The sequence below is a fragment of the Amblyraja radiata genome, chromosome 5 (genome assembly GCF_010909765.2).
Source record: "Amblyraja radiata isolate CabotCenter1 chromosome 5, sAmbRad1.1.pri, whole genome shotgun sequence".
Lineage (NCBI taxonomy): Eukaryota > Metazoa > Chordata > Chondrichthyes > Rajiformes > Rajidae > Amblyraja > Amblyraja radiata.
In genome coordinates, this window is record NC_045960.1 from 10668360 (window position 1) to 10687231 (window position 18872).

Consider the following 18872-nt stretch of genomic DNA (forward strand, 5'->3'; position numbering starts at 1 on the left):
TAAGCACAGTGTACCTGTATACATAATAACACCACCAATATCCGATCTGGTGGGTATGCTGTCAACTCCAAATTGTACCCAACCGTGCCCGTTTTGCTTTATGAGATCATTCCCATAACAAGCTACCCTCATGTCAGTTATGACCCAGCGACCAAGCTGGAGATTGAGTAAATACTGTGTTCTTTGTGCTGAAATCAGTTGCTAATAGCATAATTAACTGAAAAGATACTGCTCCCATTAGGAATACAGTAGATGAATATCTGCACAATAATTTTTACTGATAAACATTCCACACTACTATGAGTCTAGGCTTTAGAGTGTTCATGTAAAATACACCTTGCATAACGTTAGTCAACAGTGGGTGAATAAACCAATCATTTATTGTCCCACTTATAGTAGAGAGAAGGACAAAGCAGCACGAGCAGTATCAATTGTGCTATAATCGCTTCTCTAAGCCCAAACTGAAAGAGTCACAAACCTCTGCTACTTCTGTTTAAAAGTAGCTCACATGTGTCTATTTCACAAACTTTCCATACAACCATGCAGAGCCAGCTGCACCAGAAATAGGCTGGATTAGCCATCACTCGTGGCTTAGAGCAAGTAGGAGCTTCTTTCAGCTGCCTTTTACAATGGACACCCAGAATGAGTAGGCCAAATTGGCACTATAAAATCCATGTCGCCTCATCTTTAATATCGTAAGAGGCATCTACTGATAAAACCTCTGAGTCTTATCAGCTACAAAAGCATGTCATCTATAAACTCCATGACACAATGCCCTTTTGATCTGAGTTGGGCAGCATTAGCTTTAGAATCTTTGTAAATAGCCTAGGCCTGAAGACTAGGTAGAACCTCAAATTTCCACCACTGGCTTTGTCATCAAAAACACCATCTGTGCCTCTCGTGTATAGATACGGAAAAGTATGCATCTTCAAGATCGATTGAGGCCCGAAATCCTCTGAATCAGCCAAATTGCTGAAAGACAATTATCCATCTAAAATTGGTTAGCCAAACACATGATCAGACTAGCCAAATCCTAACCTTATTTGGCATGCCCCAATTTTGGTCAACCTTGAGAAAATATTAGAACTATATGTAAAGACTTCCAACTCGTGATGTCTTCACTACATGTTTTATTATAGATACTGGTATAAAACACACACTGTGCCCTAGCTGTCCGTGGTCTGTCACTGGAGCTAGAGAGCGAGAGAGACGTGGGGAGGCTACAGTTATACTGAAGACAATGGGGAGTGGTTAGTAGTGGTGAGGTCACTATGTTAAAGGAGCATGCACTGATCTACATCCTTCCCCTCGGAAAACAAAGTATTATAGCAGTGACAGTGCGACCACGACTCATACGCTAGAAACACCCCCCGCGCGTACACCGGCAGGAAACAGTTAACACATTCACGCAAACTCCCCGTAACGTACAGGCGGCTTGACCAACCGCCCGGAGCGGGTGCGCAGCCCACCCTCCCCCCCCCTCCGCAGGAAGAGCAGGGACGAGAGCTGGGGCGGCGACAGGGGAACGGGCAGGAGGACTTGCCGGAGAGGGAGGACGAGGAGAGCGGGGAGGAGAAGCGGAAGAAGCGGGCACGGGAGCGGGCGAGGAAGGCGAAGGCTGACTGGGAGGAGCCGGGGGAGAACGGGGCACACAGAGCTGAGACGGCAGGGTCCTGGGCATGCGAGGAGTGGAGGGCAGAGAGGAGGGAACCGGAGGGGCAAAAGGAGCTGCAGGGGGTGGAGCGGGCTCGTTGACCAGGAGCAAATGCTGGCGGGACCGGCGGTAGATGGTACCCTCGTAGTCAATGAGGTAAGACCGAGGAGAGCCCGCAGAGCCGACGACCACAGCTAGTCGGTAGTGGCCGGAGGGGGACCGCATCCGGACCACCTGATTCGGGAAGAGACGCGGAAGGGGACGACAGGACTTGTCGTGGGAGCGCTTCTGGATGGCCTGTTTCTGGGCAAATCGCTCCTGGACGGTGGCAGGGCTGAGGACGGCGGGCTGCAGAGATCGCTGGGAGACAGGGATCGGAGGGCATGTGGTGCGGGACATGAGCCGCTGAGCAGGCGAGCCCAGGGCAGGGTCACGGGAAATATTGCGGAGGTTGAGGATGGCCAGGTAAAAATCCGACCGCGAAAGTCTGCAATGCTCCAGCAACTCCTTTGCACTGCGGACGGCGCGCTCAGCAAGGCCGTTGCTTTGCGGGTACTCGGGGCTGCTGGTGATGTGGCGAAAGTTCCAGGATGCAGCGAAGGCGCTGAACTCCGCACTGGAGAACTGGCCGCCGTTGTCAGACTGCAAAGTAACTGGAAAGCCAAAGGTCGCAAACTGGTGGCGCAGCTTCCCGATGACAGCAGCAGATGTGAGGGTGGGCAGCTGATCCACCTCGAACCAGCTGGAGTAGGAGTCCACAAGGACCAGGAAGTGTTTGCCACGCCACTCAAAAATGTCAGTGGCGACCGACATCCACTGCAGGGCGGGGGCAGGCTGCTGCAGGAGCGGCAGGCGTTGTTGATGGAGAGCGAGGCAGTTGCAGGTCGAGCAGGCAGAGACCCTGTCCCGGATGTCTTGCGCCATGCCGGGCCAATAACACTGACTTTGGGCCTGGGACAGAGTGGCTTCGGCCCCGGGATGGCCGCTGTGGGCAGACTGGAAGTAGTGGTCCCGCAGCGCAGCAGGCACCACGGCCTTGTGGCCCTTCACCACCACGCCGTCGTGCAGTACTTGTTCATCCCGGACGAGGAAGTATGGCGCAGCACCATCAGGCAGAGATGAGCGATGTTCGGGCCAGCCACGGCGGATGACATCCGCAAGCTGCTGCAGGGCAGGATCCTTGGCTGTGTGATGGATCAGGGACTGCATCTGCTGGGAAGGCACAATGTTAACGTTTAATACCATCAGGTCAGACGACTCGTACGGGTGTTGGGCAGTGGACGTCAGCGGTGCGCGGGACAGCGTGTCGGCCACAAACATGTCCTTGCCCTTGCGGTACACAATTCGAAAGGTGAAGCGCTGGAGCTGCAGCATCATACGCTGCAGGCGGGATGAGGCAACGTGTATCGGCTTATTCAGGATCGTGACCAGCGGCTGGTGGTCGGTCTCAATAGTGAATGTCAAGTCTTCTAATATTTTTGCAGTTTCCCCGCTTGAAAGGGATTTGATTTATCTACCCCGAAATGATGAACTGGATTCACTCAGACCAAACACTTCTTTTCCACCTTTTATTTTCTCCTTCTTTTATTTTGGCAGATTAGTCTTTATCAGTTTAGGTCTTTATCAGTTTTGGTCTTTAACAGTTTTGGTCTTTAACAGTTTTGGTCTTTAACAGTTTTGGTCTTTAACAGATGAAAAACCGGCTGCCAATCGGGTCTGTAGAAAAATCAGTCCTGCTTGCCTTTTCTGGCTATCGCGGCAGTCTTTTCGGACAGTCTTTTTGATTTACTGCTGGATTCACTGCTCGCAAGTTTGTTGTCTCTCCTTCCCTGGCTTCTGGTGCTGTGTCCCTTTTGACCCCCAGGCAGAACTCGGCAGGCTGGGGTTCCGCCCACTTTAATCACTTCTCGTGATTTCAATTGTAGCATTTCTCTGCTCGAAAGTTTCTTGCATTTCAGTTTGACTTGACACCTCCCACTCGATCTTCCAATGGAACCACTTGGGAGATCGACGCTTTAAAGTCAAACTTTGAATGGGGGTTTGAACTTAGTCACCTGATGCATTTTTGTCTTGTTCTTCTACTGGAAGTAAGACAACTCCCCAGACTTTGAGTTTTACCCTCTTCTTGACGTCATCGTGTACGTGGTAGGGTCCAAAGAGGTCTACTGTTGTAAACTCAAAAGGAGCAGCAGGTTCAGTTCTTTCAGGCGGCAGATCACTCATTACTTGTTGACATTTCTTTGCTTTTGCTTTCTTGCAGATTATGCAGTGATCAACAACTTTTTGAGCAATTCTCCTTCCTTTTATGACCCAAGCCTTTTTTCTCATTTTAAGCAAGGTCCCAGCCACTCCGTCATGACTCTCCCTGTGAGCCTCCCGAGCTAGCAGCATGGACACCCAGGCATCAACGGGTAGGATGGGAACAGCAACTTTATCCTCTTCAAAGCTCTGCACTCTGCCACCACAAACCATCAGCCCAGAATCTTGGTCTTTATAGGCTACCAGTCGATCTGTTTTGGTGCTTGGGAAAGTTGTGCCCAATTGCGCAGCACAAAAAATGTCTTTTAGAGCATTTTCTCGTTCTCTTACTGTAATGACTCCTGTCAAAGAGATGGCCTCCCACTTTGGATTGTTTAGGGCTTTCCACAAGATGATACCACTTCTCCACTTGAATTTGACTGTGTAGCTCAAATACTTCTTTAAACGTGAGGCGAACACTGCTCCACACATCTCTGCTTTAACAGCGTCTCCTCTGTGGTCCAAGGGAGTTAACTTGGCCTTGGATTCCACAAGTCTGACAATTGGGCCATGGTCTGAATCCCATCTCAGGTACATCACTGCCCCGTAGGTGTGCTCACTTCCGTCAGAAAAGGTGATTCCCAAGGGTTCAGTTGCGGAGCAAGAGGGAGTCAGTGCCCTGACGAACTTGACTTTTCCAAGTTGTTCGTACTCTTCAAAGAGCTTAATTGCATCCTCCCTGAGTCCATCTGAGAGTGCCATGTCCCATGTGTCTCTGACTGAACAGCTTCCCTCTTTTGCTTCTTGGAAAGCTCTGCGTACTAGAATCGCTCCCTTTTGCTTAACAGGAGCCACTATGCCGATGGGGTCATATAGCCCTGCTACCTGGCTGAGAAGCTCTCTTCTTGTTAGGGGATTTGGCGTCTGAGTTTTGATTTGCTCTTGTAGAAGGCTTTGACCAAGCCGCATCCTTTTCTTTCTCTTGGAGAAATTGATTCCCACCATAACGTGGAGCATGTCCTCTTCTACAATGTAGCCCAGACCAAGTGCCTTGTTATCATCATCATGCATTTGGTTTGGTAGGATCATGCTTTTTGTTTTGCTTTTCTTTAAAGCATCACTGTCCTCCTTCCTCCCACTTTGGCCAGACAGAACCCAAGGCTTGAGCTCAAACCCACCAGCTTTTAGGATTCGTTCCACATTTGCTGTGATGATTCTCAACTGGTCGAGGCTGTTGTGAGATGTGAGGATGTCGTCACCATAGCTGTCTTTCTGGAGTACTTGCTGCTCATCCTTGAGGTGGGTAAAAGAAGGAAGATTAGCAGTCTCACGCATTGCCAACTGTGCAATGCACCCCGCAGGTTTGTCTCCGATGTTCACTCTTGTGATAGCATACTCTCCCAGCTCCTCGTCCTCGGAATCTCGCCAGAGGAATCTGTGTAAGTGTACTTCACGGTCCTCCAACCAGACTGAGTTATACATCTTCTTTATGTCTCCCAGAGCAGCATAGATTCCGCCTCTGAATCTGAGGAGGACGGCGCGAATTTGGTTGAGGACGTCTGGACCTTTCATCAGCAAATCATTTAAGCTGACACCATTGCACTTTTGGCTGCTGTTCCACACTAGTCTCACTGGGGTTGTGACAGAGTGGGGGTTTGGAGCAATAAGGTGACTCACATACCACACTGGTCCCTTCCAGTTTGCAATCATGTCTTCGGACAATTTGATTGCAGCCTTTCGGTCCACCATGTCGTGCACCTGAGCTGTGTAGGCACTTTTCCATTCAGGTTCTCTGGATAGCTGCCTCTCCGTCCTGAGAAATGTGGCTTCCACTGTCCTTTTATTATTTGGTAGAGAAGCTGGGTCTTCCAACCAAGGATAGCTGGCATGCCAATGTGGGTCTTTACTGTGACGGTCTCCTGTTACGTAGGTGAGGCCTTCCCTTACCACTTCGAGCTCTCTCTCTTCAGCAAGAGTCATTTCTTTTCCGCCTGGCTGGCAGTTTCCACAACGGCAACCCCCGCACTTTGGCTCACATGCTGCTCCAATGCTATCCCACTTCCACCAATCCAAGAAGTCCCGATTGGCGGTTGATGTACGTGACTTCTGGACTTTGACGGCGACCTGTCCGTTTGGTGAAAGTTCCTCAGGGACTGGGGCAGTGAGCTCCTCATACTTTAAAGCAGCTGCTCTCATTGATCTTGCGAAGTGTGTTTTGGACATGTGGGCTGACATGGTAAGCTTCTCAAACAGCTCAGGATGACAACCTCCAACAGTCTTTCCCAGTGGTCCATCCCACAGAATGAGATCTCCAACAGTTCTAATCCTCTGAGGCGCTAGCTGACCTTCTCTATGGCTTATGAGCAAATGTATCTCTTTTGGTCTCACAAGTTCCTCAAGTGGGACGTCTGGAAAGAACTTTTGCAGCTGCTGTGGTGTCACATGTTTGTGAACATCTGCAATGCTGTCCAATCCATAACAAACTAACTGGTGCGACTTGAGTGTGCCCTTGGGAGTCTTCACTCGGATCTTTAGAAGGTACCGCCTCGTCTCGACGTGGACCTTCATCCCCCCAACTCCATGGACGATAAGCGTGATGTCTTCACTCCTAAGGTTCAGTCTACTCGCAGCCTTGTGAGTTATGTAGTTGGTATCTGAAGCCAAGTCAATTAATGTCCCAACCTTTTGTCCAGCATTTGCTACGACCTCCAGAAGCATCAAAATCACTGGATGCTCTTGCAGTCCACCTTCCTTTAGGAGGCTTGGCTGATGCTTTGCAGTGTTGAAGGCTCTTGATGCAGTGTTGGAGAACACATCTCGGCATTGTTTTGCCAACTCTGGTGGAAGTTTGCTGAAAAACTCCTCTTGGTCCACTGTATATTTCTTCTTGCTTTTATCTTCCTCTGGACCAAATTTACTCCTTCTCTGATCCACACTGCTTTTCCTCATCTCATAATTGGGGCACAGATAAAAATGATGCTCAGGATTTTGTTCATCCTTGCAGATTAGATTTTTACACAGATATGCAGGTTTGCAGTATGAACCATCATCATGGACTTCAAGACACTTTTTGCATGCTCCCAACTTCTTTACTGCAGCTCTTTTCTCTGTCAGCTTTAGCCCTCGAAACTGCTTGCAGAAGTACAGCTTCCTTTTATGCTTCATGTCACCACAGACTACACAACTTGTGTGGTCATTTTCTGACTTGGTAGACTTGGTTCTGGCATGTCTTGGTTCAGTCCGAGTTTCCTTTCTACTCGGCTCCTCGTCCCTCAGTTGCTCGAGCTGTTCGTATATGCTCTCCTGCTCTTTGAGAAATGACAAGAGACTGTCAAACCGTTTCTCTGGTGCCACACCATCTCTCTTGTCAGCTACATAAACCAGCCATTCCTTCTTAAGGGTTTCTGGAAGCTTTGTTTCAATTGATTTTGTCATCAGTGGATTTTTAATGGCGCCTGTGTCTCCGAGATGGCTCAAGTCATTAAGCGCCTTTTCCACAGCTTGAATTAATTCCACTATTTTACGTGGCTGATGTCCTCTGACAGGTGGGATTCTCTGAAGCTCCTCCACTATCTCAATAGCCATAGCTGTTTGATTTCCAAACCGGTTCTCTAGGACACGAAATATATCATCTGCAGTGTTATAACTTGTGAGGCGGAGGTCTCTTGTAATTTTGTCCTCCAGACTGTCCAGCAATTGAACCTTCTTCACCTCATTTGATCCAGTGGGTTCACCTTGCTTTTGCAGTGCTTCCCAATCCTTCCTCCATCTATAAAAGTCACGCTTGTTTCCAGTAAACTTAGGAAGGGCCGTGGGCCTCAGTCTGATGGCTGGTGAAGGATAATTGAAAGCTTTCGCCGCTTGTGCTAATCCTTCAGCGTCCTTCTTTATTCTTGCCTGTATGAAGTCAGCCTTCCTGGAAACCAGCTTGGGGACGAGAAGCTCGAGTGTTCTTAGGTGTTTCTGGAAGCTCTCTTGCTCATCCAGAGGGACCCAACGTTTCCACCGACTGTACGTCTCCTTTGCAGTCTCTACCAGTTTCTGCAGGTGGTTAAGCATGAATTCATATGCTTCTTGGTTGCTATTTGATGGTGCGGTGGCAGCAGCAAGTTCACATGCACCATCTGCTGTCTGTAGTGAGGTGGATAACTCAACATTTCCAAAGTTTGCCCATAGAGTGTCCTGGATGAGCCCTTTGACCTCTTTTAGTTTCGACTCACACTCCTTTGCAGTCTTTGCCAGGTCGGCATTTTGCTGTTCAGTTAACACAGTTTCTTCATCTGCGTCCAGCTCCGCCTCCAGCTCTGCAATGAGTCCAGCCTCCACATCGTCATTGGCTTCCATGACTTTTTCGGCCTCCTGCATGAGTTTGTTGAACTTGTTCCTGAGCTCCTCTTCAGACATTTCTTCATGGTTCCTAATGATGCTGTTAACAAGACGAGAGAATGCCCGTTTTGCTGTTGTCCTCTTCAGCTTGAGCTGCTCAGCTGACTTCCCAGCAACTTCATCAGCCATGTTTTATCTTGACTTAACTGTCTTTTTTCCAGGTTTCCAGACCTCCTGGCCCCGCCCGGTTTTTCACTGTTAAGTCTTCTACTGTTTCCAGATCTCCTGGTCACAGCAGGTTTTTCACTGTCAAGTCCTTCTAATATTTTTGCAGTTTCCCCGCTTGAAAGGGATTTGATTTATCTACCCCGAAATGATGAACTGGATTCACTCAGACCAAACACTTCTTTTCCACCTTTTATTTTCTCCTTCTTTTATTTTGGCAGATTAGTTTTTATCAGTTTAGGTCTTTATCAGTTTTGGTCTTTAACAGTTTTGGTCTTTAACAGTTTTGGTCTTTAACAGTTTTGGTCTTTAACAGATGAAAAACCGGCTGCCAATCGGGTCTGTAGAAAAATCAGTCCTGCTTGCCTTTTCTGGCTATCGCGGCAGTCTTTTCGGACAGTCTTTTTGATTTACTGCTGGATTCACTGCTCGCAAGTTTGTTGTCTCTCCTTCCCTGGCTTCTGGTGCTGTGTCCCTTTTGACCCCCAGGCAGAACTCGGCAGGCTGGGGTTCCGCCCACTTTAATCACTTCTCGTGATTTCAATTGTAGCATTTCTCTGCTCGAAAGTTTCTTGCATTTCAGTTTGACTTGACAGTGAAGGTGTTGCCCAGGATGTAGTCCTTGAACTTCGAGCAGGCAAACATCACGGCAAGGAGCTCCTTCTCGATCTAAGCATACCGCTGCTCAGCAGGGGTCATGGTGCGGGAAGCGTAGGAGACAGGCAGCTGCAGCCTGTCCTAGAGCTGCAGGCAGGCAGCACATCGCAGGCGTCAGCACACCCGAAGTGCAATGAGATAGCTCGTCCTGGGACAATCTCCTGGGTGATCAAGGTGTCTCCCCAGCCAGGTAAGTGGTCTCCAACTGGAGGCGTGGGTTCGTATCCCACTTCTGACACCATGTAAAGAGTCCAAACTCGTGATGTCTTCACTACATGTTTTATTATAGATACTGGTATAAAACACACACTGTGCCCTAGCTGTCCGTGGTCTGTCACTGGAGCTAGAGAGCGAGAGAGACGTGGGGAGGCTACAGTTATACTGAAGATAATGGGGAGTGGTTAGTGGTGGTGAGGTCACTATGTTAAAGGAGCATGCACTGATCTACACTATACTCCTCTTGTTCTTGGGCAGACTACTCATCCTTTGTGAGATGTCTCTGTTTCCACTTGGATAACTACTTCTTCTTCTTGCGTATGGCGTGTACAGCCTAAAGCTGTAGGACAACTTGTTCTATTTGATATTACTTGATTGTGCACGCCAGGTTGATTGCATTCGTCGAAACAGGGCGGACCACGTGAAGGTTGCAATCTCCCACCCACACTTGGATAACCAGTTCCCTTTATTGACCATCAGGACGGACATTTTTGGCTTCTCTTGCCGCGGAGGAATAATCAACCAGAAAATGAACCTTATAATCGGTTGTGATTTGTAAACTGGAAAATACCAGAGGTTATCTGTCCCCACCTGTTTTTCGAACCCCCAACTTAAATATCGACAGCAGCTCTCATGTGACTAATGTAATAACATTCGCATACTCAAACCACCTCCAGTTCAATGTTGCTTTACTGTCTATGAGAAGACAGACGATAACCGAAGATGAGATCAAGGCAGTTTCTGAGAAAGCACTTGCTATAACATCCACCAAGAAGTTCCTTGGCCTCAGACAGAAGACTAACATTCAGCTGATCCTAGACTTTGCTCTGTCCCTTTGCACATACATCATGACGCGCTGGGTACAGTACTGAGTATGAAGAAAGCACAGCAACGATGGTGAGTGCTGAACCTGCGGATAAAATCCCTCTGGCTCTGATAGAAGAGTAGGCCTGGTGCTCCAACCAGCCTCCGTGGAGCGGTATCCTCTTACTCTTGAGAAATGTTAGCATAAATTGGATAGGCCTCAGGCCTATACCATCCTAGCCAATTGAGTTTAGACTGCGTATAGCACAGAAGACCCTTGTACAAGGTGACTCCTTCCCTGAGAAGTCTCAAATCTTTCTGGGGTTAAAGCCTTTTGACTTAGATTTTGCCATAACTGATGGCATTAACCTACAACCTCCAGTTTCTAACTGAATCAGAACATACATCAGATCCTTATGTAACTAGAATTGAAGCGTAGCATCCGCTTGGTGTGGGAAGACGGGTTCCCTGTCAACTCCTCACAGTCAGAGTCACCCTCGGAGTTGAAAATATCATAATGCAACTCTGAACCAGGAATTGCTGCTGCAGTCCTCTGCCTGGAATGACCAATCTCAGTCGCCAGAGAGCACAACACATTCTTTTCACTAAAGTGAGCGCGATGGCCCTGGGCCTAACAAAGCCTCTGGTTAGGTCTGAGTAGGCCTGGTGTTCCAACCAGCCTCAGACCAGCGCTTCCAGCATATAGTTTATATATAGAGGTGATATGCCAAGATACTGGAGCCCTACCCACATAGGATGGCTCTACCAGCTGCAAGTCTTAACCTTGCTAACATCAACCCTCTCCGAAGAGATACATTGCAACTGCATGTTACTGGCCCTGCATAAACGAGCAACTTTTTGGGGAATTACCTCAGGCCTTTTGGCATTTTGCGAAGGTCCAACTGTGTATTACATAGAAGTGCTAAAGCATCTTCTGCATTATTGAGAGCCGAACCCATCTACTGCCCTTGCAAAGGCCAAAATTACATCAGTTAATAGTCTTTGAATACGCTGAAATTTTTATTCTTGCCCACGTATTACCACGAGATATCCCAAATGGTGAGACTGACTTTTGGAGCATCTGGACTGGAATATTTCCAACACATACCTCCTTAGCTGATGAGGAGTTAAATCACTGATGCTCTTAGCCAGATCTCCTCCAGTGGATCTCCTATCCCCGAAGGAATGGCAAATTATGAGCAAGAGCTGGAACTCCTTCATATGATTAAACTGCAGCATATCCCCCATAAGTTCAGAGGATTCTAATTCCTTGACAACATCCCCATAGTCGGAGTTACTTATGTAATAATCTCCAGTACTGAGCGGGAAATAAAATAACGCAACCCTGAACCAGTTGTTGCCTCCCTTTTTCTGAACAGGAGATAATGTAACGCAAACCTGAGCCAGGTCCTGCTTCCCCTCTACTGAGCGGGAGATATATAACATAACCCTGAGCCAGGTGTTGCTTCCACAGGCATCTGACTGGAGCATCCTTTAAGTGTCTCCTGAGCCAGGAGCATAATTCTATTATATCCACACTGGGTAGATCGTGCCTGCTAATGACTCCGTGTCCGGGCTTGCTCCCTTCTGGAGCCTCAACGGAATCTAGAGGGGAGGAATATAACGCAACCCTGAGCCAGGTGATGCTTCTTTCAGTCATCTGGCTGGCTCCCTTTGAGCCTCAACCAGTTGCCTGGTCCTTTGGAGCCACAAAACCTGCTCCCTCTCGGAGCCTCAATGGCGGAACCACCGGCCGTGCCATCAGCCTATTGAATCCCGCCTCTTTCTCCCTCTTGGAGCCTTAATGGTGATAGCTGGACCGGCCGAGCCATCAGCCTAATGAATGAAGCAGCCTGCTTCCTTTTTTTAAATGTTTTTTTAAAAAAATTATTATTATTATTATTTATTTAAGAGCCTCCACGGCGGTTGTTCTGGCCGAGCCATCAACTGATTAAATTCCAGCCGCTAGCTCCTTTATGGAGCCTCCACGGCAGTCGCTGCATCGGCCGAGCCGGCAGCCGTTAATTTTAGCCGCCAGCTCCTTACGGAGCCTCCAAGGCGGTCGCTGCATCGACCGAGCCGGCAGCTGTTAATTTTAGCCGCCAGCTCCATTACGGAGCCTCTAGGGCAGAAGCTGCACAAGCTGTGCCAGCTTCTCCGGGCCCGCTTGCTCTATTTTCGGAGAAGCGGCCAGTTCCTGCAACAAAAAACCTTCTTACCTGCTGGAGCAGTTTCAAACTGCTCTGATTCTTGCACCATGCGTCGCCGTATTGGCGCGCATGCGGGCTGGCGGGCTTTTCACATAGTCACTCACGTGACTTTGATATAAAATAAATGTTTCACAGACCCTTATTGGGAATTGGGAAAGGGAGATAAAGAAGGTAGCTTCAAGTTGCAGACAAGGAGGAAGGAGGGATGGATGGGAAATGGGGGGCATCAGTGGAAGGAAGGGACAAGTGAAATGCGTTCAGAGGGCTAGTTAGGCAGTGATTGTGACTAAGTCATGAGTCTCTGTAGAGTGACTTGCCCACACCTCCTCCAGCCCTGCCTCTTGCAAAGGTGCCATCCCCTACTCAATTTGTCCGTCTCTGCCACATCTACTCCTACATGAGGCTATGTCTCCTCTTTGACCAACACGTCTGCAGTTCTGGTCGCCAATTACAGGAAGAATGCGGAGGCTTGGGAAAGTGTGCAGGGGAGGTTTACCAGAATGATGCCTGGATTAGGGGGTACTAGCTACAGGGAGCAATTGGACAGACTTGGATTGTTTTCGCTGGAACGTTGGAGGTTGTGGAGAGAGTATATAAAATTATGAGAGGCACAAACAGGATACAGGGTAAGAAGCTTTTTCCCCATATTAAAACAAAATCAAATACTAGAGGGCATAGCTTTAAGCTGAGAAGGACAAAGTTTAAAAGAGATGTGGGGGGCAAGTTTTTAACACAAGGTGTGGTGAGTGCCTGGAACATGCTGTCAGGCGTGGTGGTTGAGGCTGATATGATAGTGGTATTCTAGAGATTTTTGGATCAATTTACGGATATACAGGGAATGGAAGGATATGGATTATTTCTAAGAGTTGATCTTAGCATCAGGTTCGGCACCTTAGCTTTAAAACACCAAGTTCCACATCTTCTCATTTTATCCTTGGGCAAGGGGATAAAATGGGCAATATCTGATCTACTGACACTCTCCAATGGAAATAAGCAGGAACTGAGACTGGGGGGAAATGGATATGCTCTGGTTAATATTCCACTTAGGTCTATAATGTCTCTGACAACCCTCTCCATCTCAGTTGGTGCGTCGGCCTGTCTTGTGGACCTGATTCAAAGACGGGGAAGGTCCCAGGGCTGGGGCTTGGATGTTGGTGGATGAGAAAACCCACTCCCCCACCACTCACAAACCGATGCCATTAATGGCCATCCTCACTGGTGACTCCACCTTCCCTAGAGCTCGCCGTCCAGCAACAGTTAACACACAAGTCCATTTAATTGTCTGCTGCAGGGTCTCAGGCTTCCTCAGATTCAGCACTCTGATGGTTAATAGTAAGATTGAACGAGAACTTACCAGTTTGAAGTTTGATCTTTATTTTATGAGGTGTAACGTTGAGGGATTATGTGAAGACCCCGTCCAGTACGCATGCGTGTCAATCTTCAAAGCAGCGGTGTGAAATCACAGAAAACAGTTGTTGAACTGAACATAGTAAGATAAGAGAACCATAATACCAGTTGAACTTTATGATAGAGGGCTGGGAGCGGAGGGCACGTAATCCCTCAACGTTACTCCTCATAAAATAAAGATCAAACTTCAAACTGGTAAGTTCTCGTCTAATCTTACTATTTTACTTCGGAGTCACATGAGTGACTACGTGAAGATTTTAAAGCTCTGTGATTTCATGCCGTGGAACCGAGTCCAGGCGTCATACACTGCATCAGTAGGCCAATGATGAGTGAACATTAAGAATGCATTCAGACATGACATAGATCTAGACATGTTGATGCTATTAATGAATAATAGTGGCAATAGTAACCTCCCTCAACCTGGAGGAAGTATGAACCATACCTAACATAGAGTTGGCAAATACCCCTGATCTGGCAATAGGTTTATTCTGAATATTTGGACAGATCAATAGTTTGACCATCCTGCAACCGCTAGGATGTGGTCCATCCCTGCTGCTGAGGTATAGCGGTCCTGGTGGAGCGAGAGTCAATGTCAATGTACACTCCTGTATATGCCAGACCCATATAACCATCTGGAGAAGGTTCATAGTGATTCCTTCTAACAAGATTATATGTAACTAATAATATTGCTGTCAGTCTATAAAGCTCTTAGGAACCTTGACATACTGGTGTAAATGCGTGATCACATGCAACCCAAGGTCCATGGGGTATGCAACTCTAGTTTGGTCTTGTGTCCCTGTCTAATCTGCTTGATTAATCATAAACAAAACATGTTATTATAGCCCGCAGATATGATTATCCTATCCAGTGTTGCAATGACTGGACCCATAGCGCTGTACTCAGTGCCATGGCGTAATCACTAGTACGTGAGTATGACCATGGGCAGGGATGTTGCTGGTGCCCATCGGTGAAGTGACGTAGTACAATGTTAACAACCCATATCTCTGCGTCCCTAAACCTGGGAGGTTTTAAGCTGACGATACCTTCATTCTCTGGATGTCAGAGGGTGAGGCCGGACAGAGTGGTTTATGTACTCATCAGCCAAATGATTAGGAGGTACTTAAGGCACAGTAATGGAATAGTAACTTAATGTTATAATCCCATAAAACTGAATTTTAATGTGTCAGTCATCCGTGCCGAGTTAAACGTAAGGAAGCATAAACAATGCTTCCCATCTCCTATGCAGATAGCTGCTATTTGGTGCTATCCCTGCAATCTGTAGTGAGCACTCTTAACGCTCATGGTTTGACAACCCAAGCCGCAGAAACGATCTCTCAGAGTCTGTAAGTCTATGATTGATTATATCATGCAGAGGATGGTTTCAACATCACAACTGAACCAGCATCTTTTTACCGCAATTAACCATGTAAGGTTTATGTTCATTCTTCGCCTCAGCAGGAGCCATGGGTGTATAACCCAGGCAGGCACTATGAAAACCCGGAAGCGGGAATCTTGCTCAATTTTGCAAACCCGTCTATTGAGGCCAAATGGATGAAGACATAAAAGAACATTCCTTCATAGTGTAGTGAGAATGCACCCTTCGCCACTGTATGCCTCGTTCACTGTTGATTGAAACTGGATGCAAGCAACTCAATAGTTATTGTTCTATCAATCCACATTGTCATTAAATACTTTGTGATCACACATTCATTCTGTGTTGTCATTGATTTTGCATAATAATGCACCAGTGCTAAATGTGGTTTGGTAAAACTATCACCGGATATTTTGATTTGATTGTACCTTTGTAATTAATATATACCACCACCAAAGTGTATTACCTTGGACTTGTGCATGCCGTATATGCATATCCACATACTCTTTAATGCCCAGAATGCACCTGGTGTCCATTGGCAGTTGATACCATGACTGAACACTTGATAACTCATGCTAATCCCATCTGCCTCCGTAACTAGAGATGGTATTAGTAAATTAACCATCTTTGGGCAATAGCATCAGTTTGGAAATGACTGAAGATTTACGGATAAGAGGTTTTAGTGGAGCAAAGCTGTCCATCATTGTGACTTTGACTGTTTCAGCTAAAAATAGCAGAGGTCTTATTTTTTGTCTCAGAGCTGATCCCAGACTAATAAATGGATGATTGTATCCCAACAATCAATAGTTTCAGTTGGTATCAACTTAATTTGAATTTAACTGGACGGGTGAGAACCTCAATTTCTCAAATACAGCTATGTGGCTGATAAGGCTAATTTAGTAAAATACAGTATGTTCAATATCATCCAGATTGGCCATGTCACTTATTTGTTAACTCTGTGCAGTCGAAGCACTGATTGTAGTGATTTGGTAATAATCTGGAAACTGAAGTTAGCCCATTTTGCAACGCCACTAAGTGTATCATTGCCTCATCCAGTTAAATTTCAAATATCTTCTGTGAAAGGAAATGATCACATGGAAATTATTCAGAAATGTCTATACTGCACATGCGGGTTGAGGCTGTTGACATTGATCAGTCCACATCCCATATTGTGCGCCTGCCTTGAAGGGCAAACTCCACCATACCTGTTGTGCAGTATAAACTAATAATAATAATAATGGATGGGATTTATATAGCGCCTTTCTAATACTCAAGGCGCTTTACATCGCATTATTCATTCACTCCTCAGTCACACTCGGTGGTGGTAAGCTACTTCTGTAGCCACAGCTGCCCTGGGGCAGACTGACGGAAGCGTGGCTGCCAATCTGTGCCTACGGCCCCTCCGACCACCACCAGTCACTCACACACATTCACACACATTCACACACAGGCAAAGGTGGGTGAAGTGTCTTGCCCAAGGACACAACGACAGTATGCACTCCAAGCGGGATTCGAACCGGCTACCATCCAGTTGCCAGCTGAACACTTAGCCCATTGTGCCATCTGTCATCCCAGAACTAAACTAATCTTATGTTATCCCAAACCAGTGTAAATATTCAAACCAGTTAAGTATTACCAACTTTTATCCGTGACGGGAGACGTCATCGATGTGGCTCCATACCTTTATCCGAATAGGAGGACTTATGCAACCCGACCCAGGAGCTGCCTCAACCATGTGTGCATGATTTTGCACTTCTGCTCCTGAGAGGTAGAGGAGCTCGAGTACGGGGTTGGCGCATCTTCCAGGAAGGCCGTTCTGGGCTATTGCCTAAAAACGACCTTTGTTCTGGTTGTACGGCCTTCAAGCTTTCACCAGCTTCAGTGCATCGTGGTTTGCTGGTGGGTGCGTAGGGGTGCTGCCACCGGAGATGTGAGGTCTTGTGTGATGATGTGGCCTTCCTGAGCCCGATGGCCTTCGTCGAGCTCCTGCTGCTGGTTTTGTTGTTCCTGCACCCCCTGCACACTTGTGGTATCTTCAGCCAAAAACCCCTGTCTTCAGAGTCAGCCCAGAAGTGACTCCTAATGCTCCCCTCTGTCGAGGGAGATGCATTAAGCAGCCCTCAATAAGTTGCTGCCTTGGGCGTCCTAGGACCCCATGGTGACTAGACTCCATATACCGGAGCATGCTACATTGGAGCATCTGCTCCATCAACCGCTCCATGCGGGATATGCGATACACAATACACACAATACAATTTACTTGTCACTTGAACCTCATAGAGGCTCAAGTGAAATGTTGTTTCGGCAGTCATACACACAAGAAAAAAAGACCCAAGACACAACACAATTTACACATACATCCATCACAGCGCATCTCCTCTTCGCTGTGATGGAAAGCAAAAAAACTTATCTCTCCCCTGCACTCTCCATTCCCCTCCCTATGTCAGAGTCAAAGCCCCCGGTGGGCGATGGTAATTGTCCCGCGGCCATTAACGCCGCTCCGGGTGATGCAAGGCCGCGCTCCGGGTCTTAGTGTTGGAGCCCCCGGCGGGCACTAGCAAAGTCCCGCAGCCGTTGAAGCCACGCCGGACGATGTCAGGCCCCGCTCCAGGTACTCCTCGACCCCGCGACTCGGGCGGGAGAAGTCGCCGTTGCGGAAGCCCCGAAAAGTGGTCCCCCAGCAGGGACCCGCGGGCTCCCGATATCACCGTCCACCAGACCTGCGGCTGGAGCTTCCGAATCTCCGGGGGGCGGGTCGCAGCCGAGCGCCACCACAGCTCCACCCGCTCCGGACTCAGCCAGCTCTGCGATGGTACGTAAGTCCGCAGCTCCGCGACTGGAGCCCCAGGACGTTCCTGCTGGAGGCTGCTCCACGTTGCAGCCCCAACGACAACGGAGACCCGACAGGGAAAAGGTCGGGTTCTCCGTGCAGGGGAAAGATTTTAAACGTTTCCCTCCCCACCCCCAGCCCCCCACCCCCACCCCCCCCCCCCCCACACACACACACACACAAACCCGATCAAAAAAATAAAAACTACATTAAAACGGTACAAAAAATAACAAAAAGACAGACGGACTGCAGAGGCCGCTGTGACGTGAGTCGCGCCGCCCACCGATCACAGTGCTCCCGCCGGTGGTGAGTCTTCACAGCCCGACTTGTCCGAGTCATCGGGCCTGTCCAACTTTGCTTGGCCTTCCCGTCAGTCTGAGGTGTCGATTCCGACTGTGCAGGTACCAGGTCCAAGACTGATGATCGATTAGCGGTCCAGGTGTAGCCAACCGCTGCTGACTGCCCGCACTCCCGTGGTCCTCCGCCGTCAGTCTCCATTTGGACTTAGTCCATGGTTCCTTTCCTGTAACACATCCTCACAGAAATAGAACTAAACAACTTGAGAGTAAAGAATTTCCCTGCAGGTCCTGTTTTAAACCTTCTGTTGCGGGGGCAACGCTCCACCCCACCTTCGAGCTTGTTCTCGAGGTCATTGTATGCAGCCGGGGTTCCCTAGTAGTCGGGCTTCCCCCCCCCCCGCCGTGCTGGGTATCCCCGCGGTCAGGAAAATGACAATAAAGATATACTATGCTATGTTTCATCCCCCCCAGGTTCCACCGGCACCAGGATGAAGCTGCTGGCTCCAACGCCAGCGGCCCGAGAGGCGAATTCACCGCCGCCCGCTCCCACATTCCGCGGTCTTTAATGCGGCCAAATGTCGGGTATGCCCGAGGTTGTGACCGGTATTCCCTTGACTGGGCCCTCCGGACTTCG

The 18872-nt window shown here is 48.2% G+C and overlaps 1 pseudogene; it reads right to left on the reverse strand.

Moving 5' to 3' along the window:
• Positions 1–9160: 9160 nt before the first annotated feature.
• LOC116973825 lies at positions 9161–9298 on the reverse strand (annotated as a pseudogene).
• Between the last annotated feature and the right edge of the window lie 9574 nt (positions 9299–18872).